Source organism: Labrus mixtus, chromosome 21 (genome assembly GCF_963584025.1).
Source record: "Labrus mixtus chromosome 21, fLabMix1.1, whole genome shotgun sequence".
NCBI classification, from domain to species: domain Eukaryota; kingdom Metazoa; phylum Chordata; class Actinopteri; order Labriformes; family Labridae; genus Labrus; species Labrus mixtus.
This window is the reverse complement of record NC_083632.1, coordinates 14944706-14955740: the sequence shown is the minus strand read 5'-3', so window position 1 is coordinate 14955740 and position 11035 is coordinate 14944706.

Genomic DNA, 11035 nt, shown 5'->3' with positions numbered 1-11035 from the left:
CAGCGAGAGGGCGTCTATATGAGGTTATCTACGAGCAGCACAGACGGCCAAATGCTTACTCATTTCAATGTCCCCGATAAGACGACAAAATCTCTGGAAAGAATGGAAACAACTTGAACTTAATCATTGTTTTTTCCTGAAGAATTCGGTTTGTTTTAGATCATTTTTTTAAATCCTCTGAATGCAGAGTAGCTGAAGGCTCCATGGGAAATCAGAGGACAAAATGTTTTAACACATTCACATGCTATCACACATTTAGAGACTGTTTCCCACTAAACCATCTCAAATATGAAACTGAGTGATTCCACAAACCCCAAGCTAAAAAAAAAGCCTCCTATCTTGATTTAAGATTGATTTTCACCCTCAAAGCGTCCCGACTTCAAACGGAGAGGAAATCAGATTTTATCCGCCAAGCTTTCACCTGCGTGTGTAAACATCATCCAGCAGTGTCTTTAATACATCACAAGAGGTTTGATGCATATTCTCCTGCAGCCAACACAAACACAACACTGTTGCTTTTAAATCTAGGATGACATCTTGGGACATTGAGCCAGCATGTGGAGATTACAGTGAAACTAATTTATGATTCTTCTCTGCTCTGAAGAGAAACACTGCAGAGCGGCTGATGTTCCAGACAGAAGGAAGTTACAGCCAGCGTTCTTTGACCACATCTTTAAACCTTCCTTGTACCATTAAGTTTAAGGTTTCATAAAGAACACCTGACAGATTTGATATCTTTTGTTTTTACACATAATGAAGCGTTAGCAGTAGACACACCTGAGCAGAGGAGCCCCTGGAGTATGTATTTTTAGTACACAGGCTCAGTATTTTTAGTTTATAACAGATGGTAATTTGGAACACCTGTCCCTAGAAGAGTTTTTGTGTAGACTACCAGGGGAACTGACACCTTGAGCTCCTATCTCTCTCTCTCTCTCTCTCTCTCTCTGTGCGATCACATCATATTACTGTATGTTGCTATCTATAAATCTTAGTTACTAACCACAAACGTATTTTCCTTGGAGCTCCTGAGCTCTGATGTCTTGTAGGTTCCCTGGGGTTGATGGTTGGGGACAGCCTGACAGCCCCCCCCCCCCCCCCCCCCCCACCTTTCTGAGTCAGTGTGTTAGAAGCCCAGGAGGCCTCGTCCGGTAGCAGAGGCCGGAATCTCAAGTAGACAGAGCTCCCCCAACCTTCAGCAAGTTGATCTGGCACTACCATCCGACGTCCATGACGCCCAGCCACCACCATCGGACTTTGTCGTCCACAGAACCATCGCCGTCCTCACCGACAAGGATGTGTGGACAACAGGAACGTAAGGAATGCAAAGGTGAAATCCTGCCTGAATCATAAGGAGCTTGGCTACACTGAGAACTTATTGAACATCTTCTTTTTTTTTCAGACAGATCATGAGATCTGGCTTAACCATGCCTTAATTATCACTGCAGGCTGGTAATGTAACCAAATATTGTTGACTGACTGATTATTTTCAATCTTTACACATTGGACATGTTCCTGTGACCAAAGTATTGACTGATTTTCTCTCAAGACTGGCGAGGAGACGCTTCTGGTCGAGGCTCTGGTGTCGTCTGAGTTGTGTGATGAAATAAGACAGCTGTGATGCTCTGTGGGTGCACACACACACTCACACACACACACACACACACACACACTCACACACGCACACACACACATACACACACACACACATTTACAAACACACACACACATACACACGCATATCCTCCACCTTTACGACAAACACACACCCTGCAGCAGGTTTCTAGTGAAAAGACGGCGGTGAAGGAAACGATCCATCACTCGGAGTAAACTGTAAACAGGCTAATGACACGTGGCAATATAAAATGGAAAATTCAAATAAACAGCAGCGGGCCTGTTTGGAGGCGCTGGTGGTACAACAGCCCAAACACTGGGCATTAGAGTAATCATTAGCAGTCATAAGTCAGCACGCTGGAGATGTTAAATAAACAGTATACTTCTGTAGAGCATATACAACAAGGCCCGAATTTACTTTAGCCATATCACAGGAATCTGTGAGCTACAGGACACTCACCAGCCGTGCCACAGACGCCATCTTTAATGTCATGTCAGGCTTTTGTTAGACCGTTAGAACAACTTACTACTGTACGCCTTGGTGGCCTCTGAGCTGATTTGTAGCTGTTATGGGACATAACAAGAAACACATACTGTTTCATATCTTCAGATCTCTTCGGTCTATACATTGTCGGTCTGATATATTACACGTGATGATCTGCAGCTCAGTGGGTTTTAAAAGTCTTTTCAATGAAGTTAACCCTTTGTTAACTTTGTGAGGGGCTGTGGCTTCCAGCAACTGTTACCCAAATTCTACCCACATATAAAACATTTGTTTAAACAAGCTTTGAAGCATATCCTTCAAGAAACTGATGATATTTTAAAGCCTCTTTCTTCATTTTCTGTTCAAGCTGCATTTTAAAGGTCACATATTATACAAAACACACTTCACCATGTTGTTCTTACTTTAATGTGCCCCCCCCCCCCCCCCCCCCCCCAATGATGAGAAAAGTCCATCCTCTCTGTCTTCTGCCTGCTCCACTTTTCAGAAAATGTGTGCTCAAACAGGCCGTTGGGGAGATTTTCCCTTTATGACATCACAAAGGACAGTAGCCCCTCCCCCAGGTGGGTGACACTCCCACAGCTAGGTGTTTGTTCTGCCCTCTGAGTCTGCCTTCTCACTGTAAACAATAGGACATGGAGCGAGAAAGCCCGAGCCACCCAAGCCCTTCCAGAGAGGGGGCGTGGTCAGACACAGCTCATTTACATTTAAAGGTACAGACACAGAAACAGCCTGTTCTGAGCAGGGCTGAAATAGAGGGGTTTATAGGCATGATCAAATACAGGATCAGAGTGGATTTAGAACAAGAAACTTCACACACATGTTTTGAGGAGCTCTGAGACTTATTTACACTGTTTGAAGAAGAGGAGAATATGTGACCTTTAACCAAAAATCTGTTGAACATTGAACTAACTTTATGCAGAGACAAGCAACCTAGCACTCATAAACATACAAATGCAATACTCTAAACAGATTAACCTGTCTACAACCCAGTTAACGGTTGCACTGAAATGTAGTTGTAACAGGTATCTTAAAATTTTTTAGAATTCATAAACTTCTTCTCAGAAGTTGACTTCTTTTGCAGATTCTAAAATAACATTAGCAACACAACATTCAGTGCGTGCATACACTGGCGGACTACGGATGTTTCAGGGACAGGGGCGAAAATAATAAAAAGGGCTCACTATTGGACATGTGTCCTCTCGAGGGCACTTCATCATGTTTTGTCAACTGGAAGGGCACCATGGAGGGCACTTCATTATGATTTGTTGACTAAGAGGAAACCCTGGAGTAAACTTCATCCTGTTCGATCTACCACAGGAGCATCCAAGAAGGCACTTTCACTGCGTTTTTCCTGAACAATAGAGTAGAACTGGGTGAGTCCAACAGTGTGTGCATATGAGCACGACAGCTTTCTTCATTTTAGACATCCAGAACATTTAAATTGTGTAATCTTTCTCAGCTAGCTTAAATGACCTGACAGCTTTACTTTAAAGGTTTTAAAATGTGACTTTCTTGTCTTGACCTTAATGAAGCAAAAATCTGATAAACTCATGTAAATATTGTAGAGAAAAGTACCGAAAGACACTCAGTTTGCAAATTTTTCTCTTTATTCCCGCATGATCCTGTAGTTCTCCTGTGATCTTGTGAACCCGTAAGTACAGCTGCTCATGGCTGCGCTCACAAACAGACTCAGTTGAGCAGGACGCCGTCGGACGGAGTTCAAGGGTGCAACATGGACTTTTGGACAAAATAAGGAAATTGGCAGTGAGAGATTAACCAGCCATTACAGACATTTATTATTAATAATGTGACCTTGCCATTTGACTCTCAAAAGGCTTGTATATTATTATCATGAACTGGCGCTCTGCATGTCCTAATAAAACTCTTGTCAATTTTTTAAGTTTTCTGACCAAGCTTCCATCTCACATGTTTGTCTTACTGTTATCTCGCTCACTTATTCTGCAGCTCTAACTATGTTTTGAGTTCAACTTGATTAAAAAAAGTAAAAATCATTTCCACTATTTCTCAATATACTCTGCTTGTTTTAAACCCAGAAATGATTTATTAAACCATTAGCTGTGGAGCATGCCGGCCTGATGCTGACACTGACCTCACAGGTGAAACTCTGCCTCTAATTGGCTCCTAATGAGGGTCGATTACACGACTATTAAGCTCCGCTGGGCCGCGTGGTCGGCTTACATCACTGCCAGATACTATAATGTGAAGCCCAGGTAAGGTGTCACCGCGGGGTTAAATCCCAGAGAGACTTCAGTTAGAGCCGTAATTGAAGCTATTAGGAGTGCAACTTTATGCAATTTGAATAATCGCTTCATAAAATATGTTCTTAAAGGCTTTTAGAACCGTTATTGAGAACTGCCTCATGCTGGGGAACAGTAGCCTCTCAGGCACCACTCTCTTTTTAACCCTTTCTTCTTCCAGCTGTGGGTTAGGGTTAGCAAAACAAAACCCATCCATCCATCCATCCATTCATATTCTTCCACTTGTCCGACGTCGAGTCGCGGTGGCAGTAGGTGAAATACATCAACCCTGCAGTCCCTCTCCCCAGCTCCTCCTGGGGGATCCTGAGGCGTTTCCAGGCCAGACGGGATATATAATCCCTCCAGCGAGCTCTGGGTCTACCATGGGATCTCCTCTCAGTGGGGCGTGCCCGGAAAACCTAAAAAGGAAGGCGTCAAGGAGGATCCTAGATGGATCCCTGGACCACCTCAACTGGCACCAACACCACTCAACAACTATCTCTAAGGCTGAGCCCAGACACCCTCCAGAGGAAACTCATTTCAGCCGCTTGTATCAGCGATCTTATTCTTTCTGTCACCATCCAAAGCTCATGACCACAGGTGAGGGCTGGAAAGAAGATCGACCAGTCAGTCTGTCAGTCTCACAGTTCATTCTACCCTCACTTGTTAACAAGACCCCGAGATACTTTAACTCCTTCACTTGGGGCAAAGACTCACTCCCCACCCAGAGAGCAATCCACTGTTTTCCGGCAGAGAACCATGGCCTCAGGCTTTGAGGTGCTGACAAAAACAAAACAAGATGCTTATTAGTCCAAAAAGACTCCCAAAGTCAGATAACTGTCTTTAAAAACATATTAAAAACGCTAACATAAAGAAATAATACTGATTTAGAAAACTTGCTGTACCCTATGTTAAGATCTATTCAACACTTCAGCAACACAACCTTTTTCCTTTTGAATTATATACATGCCATCTTATAAACAAATCTTCCAAATATCAAAGAAAATGGCCCCAAGAAACCTTTAACACCAACGTAAAGTTTTGCTTCTTGGGAATAATTTCTCTTATCCAGAAAATTGTCGTCATTATCCGAGTAATTGCTTCCAAGATAACACTATCGGTTTCTGGAAAGTCGTTTATCATAATTAGTATCCTGCAATTGTTGTTATCTAGAAAGAGATCAGACATTTAAAAGACACAAACACGGACTAATATCAAGCTTAATGTCTCATTTGGAGTAAGTTGAAGGATGATGGAATTCTTTGGGGATTATCTTTGAGGAATATTAAATCTCCAGACAAAAAAAATACCTTTGTTAAACATCATCATGTTCTATGTCTTTAAATAAAGTCCGGCCAGAATTTGAAAAATGAAGCTCTAGCGTAAGTTCAGTAAGGAAGACTATATAACTGCCTTCACGATCGGGTCTTTCTCATTCATCTTTTTTGCATGCTTACTCTTGTTTCCGCTGTCATTCTTGAGCTGTCATTTTCTGGGGGCTGTCATTGGTTAATCAGCTGTCTCGTCAGCGGTACTCACCGAACCAATGGTGTTCCGCCCTTATTTTCAACCTATCATTGTTCTGCTCCCCTGTTAAATATGATTCTTTCGCTCCCTTAGTCCCTTCATGCTGATGTTTCGTGCGCCCCTCCTCCTCCCCAACACCGCCATCTCGCAGAATCATCATCCATCATTTCTCATCCCATCTGGTCTCATCAAGTCATCAGCTTCACCACCACCAGTGTCTGGACTCCATGGGGGGGATCTATTCTGACGTTGCTAAGAATTGTCATTCTACACATCGCCCACCCCATAGAGTCCAAGCGCCAAAATATTTCTGTCAAGAAACATTTCCATATTTCATTGTAATAAATAGTTGTCTTTATTCAATTTTCTCTCCTGATTGAACCATCGTTAAGATGAAAATTTACAAGTTATTGAGGTGAAGGTCATCACTGTATCTTTTCAAATCAAAACGTTTTATATATTTTTCAAATCTGGATAATGACATTTACTCTTTTGGACAACTTAAGTGTGTTTTCCAAGGACACATCGGACAAGAGGTTGCAGGAGCTCGGGATCGAACCATCGACCTTCCTGTTGAGAGACGACCGACTCTACCAACTGATCTACAGCCACCCTACATATTTTCCATTTGGAATTTCCACATTTGAATTAATATCATCATTATAATTTTCCCCGTGCAGTGGTTAGCGCTATTGCCGCACAGCGAGAAGACTTCCTGTTTGGAGTTTGTATGTTCTCCCCGGGCAGGGGTGGGTTCTCTCCGGGTACTCTGACTTCCTCCAACAGTCCAAAGACATTCACTGGCGACTCTTCATTGCCTGTAGGTGTGAATGCATGTAGCTGGTCTGTCTCTGTAGGTTAGCCCTGTGAGTCCGGGCTGAAGAGCTGAAAACACTGAATTAAATTGGGTTTAAAGGTTCATTTTTGGGCTTTTATGTCTTTATTGTAGAAATAGGACAACAGACAGGGTCAGAAAAAAAGAGAGAGAGACTTGGGAATAACATGCAGAAAAAGGAGCCACGGACTCAAACCGAGGCTGCCAATGGGCGGCACACTGGCACCAACCACCAGGCCAACCGTGCCCATTCCCATTGAGGGAATGAGGGAATAAAAAAAACAGCAACACATTTTAGTTGTGTTGGCTTTCTTTCTTTCTCCCTGAGAGGGAATCAATCCTGTAAGCTATATTCTGACAAAAATATTTAAGCCTTTTGGAAACGATGGCCAACCTTCAGGGCATTCTGGTGACTTTTAGAGAGATAGATAAAATCCTCTGATGGGAGCCGGGATGTCATTACAGTGGATTCTAGTCCAACACGACCAAGAGTGCCAATATGTGATTGGTCAATACATCTTCTAAACTCCAGACCTTTGCCTGCAGATTCAGCATTGTGATGCAGAATCTGGAAAGTGAGATCAGGAGGGAACGAGCACTTTTATGTTCTGCTGTTCAAAGTGGCCCAACTGTGAGCCCACATGTTCCTGACTGTACAGTATTAAATGGGTTTCTTACATGCTAAGACTTCTATTAGCTCTCAATAATATGTGTGAAAAAAGGTCCTGCATTTATGTCATCCTGTTGGTCCCCTGACAGCCATTACTAACCCAATATCCTGTTACAGAGAGAGAGAGAGAGAGAGAGAGAGAGCCTCCGGCGTGTTTCTTTTGGCCCCTCACCAAATCTCAAAGTATGAAAATTACCCGTCCAGTCGTGGTCCGCAGCTCTTTAAAAGCCATCACAGCTCCTTCTGACAAACCTCCCCACGGATCAGAGACCAGAACTGACTGGCAGAACACGACTCTGCCCACCGCCACCGCCGACCACAAAACCTCCCTCCCTCCCTCCCACCTCCCCTCGTTCAGAGGAACAAAGTGAGTACAGAGCTGTTTGTAAGGCCACATAATTCAGCGACCCCGAGGCCCGGCGATTACAGTCATGCACAGAGCCCAGATAAACAGCTTCGGCTTCCTCTCGGCTCGTTATCAGCTTTCTCATACACTCGCTAAAGGCCCGTGTCACATCCCTCTGGAGTGTAGGCCCCAGAAATAGCTCCACATGTCGTCTCTGGGTGTGCTTATTGTGAGGCTGCTGGTTCTATCACTGTGGCAGCCTCCATATGTGTAAACTCAGACAGTCGCTGGAGGACCACTTGTGCTGGAGTGCAGCGTAATAATAGGCTGTCAGTGAAGTTCAACGAGGCTGTCAGGAGAAAGCAGCATTGCCTCATAACCGACAATCACGAGAGAACATAGCTAGAGGTCGAGAAAATCAGCCAAAGTTATGAGTCCTTACTTTGATTTTACAAACGTTCGCCCTCGCTCAGTGTGAGTCAAGTATGATTAATGCTGCTGCTGCTGACATGAAGAGAACAAATGAATCAAACTCAATCCAAACCGAGCAGGGAAGGCATCATTCAGGAGCATTCAGGATTACTGGCATTCCCGCGAGGCTGAGGTATTCACCAGATTCCTCAAACACATTCATGCACAAACAGCATCTGGTGTCAGGTGCTGCGTTCGCTGTCAGGTTAGGAGCGTTCAAAGTGAGCTGGCAACTCCGGTTCTTCCTGAAACAGATGCTTGCTGTTATGAACTGTGGCATATCCTCAGTACTAGACTTTGCATCACATTTCTCGGTTAGCCCGCTCTGCCAGGAACCACTTGGACCGATGTACGAAAGCTCTCCTGCTACACAACTCGTGCAAATGTAAAATGTGCGTGTGTGTGTTCTTTTTGAATTTGAAGACGTTGAGGGAAAACCGGATTCAAAAACCATTCACATTTAATATGTCCACTTGTGGTCTTTGCAGGGTTTTGGGGTTATTGAATATTTGACAGCTGGTCTCTTCAAACTGTTTCCTTTGAAACTGAATAGTCCCAGTTAGCTCGGTGTTTAACTACCATTATGGAAAGAGCTGGTTTAGCTTGGCATCTCTCTGTCGTATGCATGAGGTCACTTTTAGGCACACAGGCATGAAACTTCTGTTTGTCTCACAGACGTGTGTGTGACGTGTTGCAAAGGCATGTGTGTGTGTGTCAGGAGCTGTGGAGCTGGCTGAACAGTGCTAATAGCATGGTTTACACATCACCTCGCAAGCCACAAGCTCATTTACTGGAACAGCAACCGAGTGTGTGTGTGTGTGTGTGGGGGGGGGGGGGATGCATGTTTGAGCTGGATAGAGACATTTCTGATGGTTAACATGCACAAGAACAATGTTTGCATGAGTGGAACCTGACCTCATGAATGAGAGTTACGCAGACACTTCAAAATAAAAGTTTCATTATGTTGTGATCACCACACAAAAGTGTCCACTTGAGGCTGTCTCTAAAAGTGAGTCAGTCTTCATAGAGCTCCATGTTAAAATGTCCCAACTTTTTTTTTGTTATGAGACCAACAAACAGTTAAACGTACAATATGTCGATTTTTTACACTAAAATATCTAAATTAATTAAAGATTGACTAAATCTATGTTGTTGGTTTTTTGTTGTTGAGTTCTTATCTTGAGTTATAACCTCAAATATTTCCAACAGTTATCAACGCCAGAGAAATCTTTCATTCTGTTGTTGCAACGGGACGTGTCTTGTTGTGTCGGCCGCCTTGACATGTTTATAGTTGCCATGGAAACCACAGATTGTAACATGAAAGACTGCTGCATAAGGAAGCGTGAGCTGCTCCTGAAAGCAGGTCGGTTTCACCCAGTCGTCATGACTACGGTCAACTTGGAGTTCGTTTTCATCGGGGGAGGGGGATGTAGAAGAGAGAATCACTCCCATGATTCTCCGCCAGCCTCTACGTCATATTTGTTATTGTTTTGAATGAGAGCCCCCTTATGTGCCCCCACTGTGCCTTTAACTTGACTTTTCTGTGGTTTCAAGCGACAAGTTTACAGCGTTTTAATCTAACAGGCGATTTTTGTTTTCTCAATGAGTGACAAGCTAACGGTTAACTTGTGTTTTGTAGTTGAGCCATATAAAAGTTGACTTTCGATTGTTTTTTTGATTTAACAGGCAACAGTTGCCCTGTTTTTTTGTGTTGAGTGAGATGTCAACAGATGTTGTTTTTTAAGATATTTTTTCCCCCACAGGACAGTGGAGAGTCGTAAATAAGGGAGAGAGAGAGAGAGAGAGAGAGAGAGAACAGGAAATAACATGCAGGCCTTTGTACATGAGGTACACACACAAACAACTAGGCCACTGGCACCCCAACAAGCTAACAGTTGACTTTGATTGACTTTGAGTTTTTGATTGAAAAGGCAACAGTTGCCCTGGTTCTGGTACCTCCTTAAAGATTTAATTTTTAATTTAATTTTAATTTTTAATTTTTTGTGCCTTTATAGTAGAGATGGACAGTGGATAAAGTCAGAAATCAGAGCGAGAGAGTGGGGAAATGACATGCGGAAAAGGAGCCACAGGTCAGATTTGAAAAAGGGGCTGCCCGCTTTTTTCAGCATGGCTTGCAAACCTCAAAGAAAATGTGTCAGTAACTGTAACGTACCTGAAGAAGCCTGTTTGAAGACATGTTTTGGTTTTAAATGTTGTTAGAAATGAATTGAAATGCGCTCAACTGTTGTGCAATGTGATTCAGGAGTGACGGACCGGACAGTTAAAGCTTGACCAAGGTTAAACAAACACAGAGTTATTCTTTAATTAAAGCTTCTAATTAGGTTTTATTTTCACTTTAACTTCAAATAAACAGACCTATCTGTTTGTGGCTCATGTAGGAATGTAAATACACGAATGCAGACGGGAATAGCGGTCTTTTAAACAGGTGTACATGCAGACCATACCAGTGGACCTGGACCTGGACCCGGGTCAAGAGCGAGTCATTCTCAAACTTCATTTAGACACGAAGGAATGTCTGCAGAGTCCCACGTTGTTGATTTTGTGTGACTAAGCTCACATGCCTGGAAATATAAAAAGAAATGAGTCATTATTCTTTCTTACGATACTCAGACGGGCTGCGAGCTTCGTTCAGTTTGAGTTTGGAGGAGCGCCTTTGTGTTGAAGGATAGTTTAGGATAAATACCAAACACTTTTATTTCTGCTGAACTGAATCCAGATCTGCTCTCCCTCTCTTTCTGACGCTCGTACACAAACCAACGCTGTAAAAACCAGAAAGTTAAAGATGTCAAGT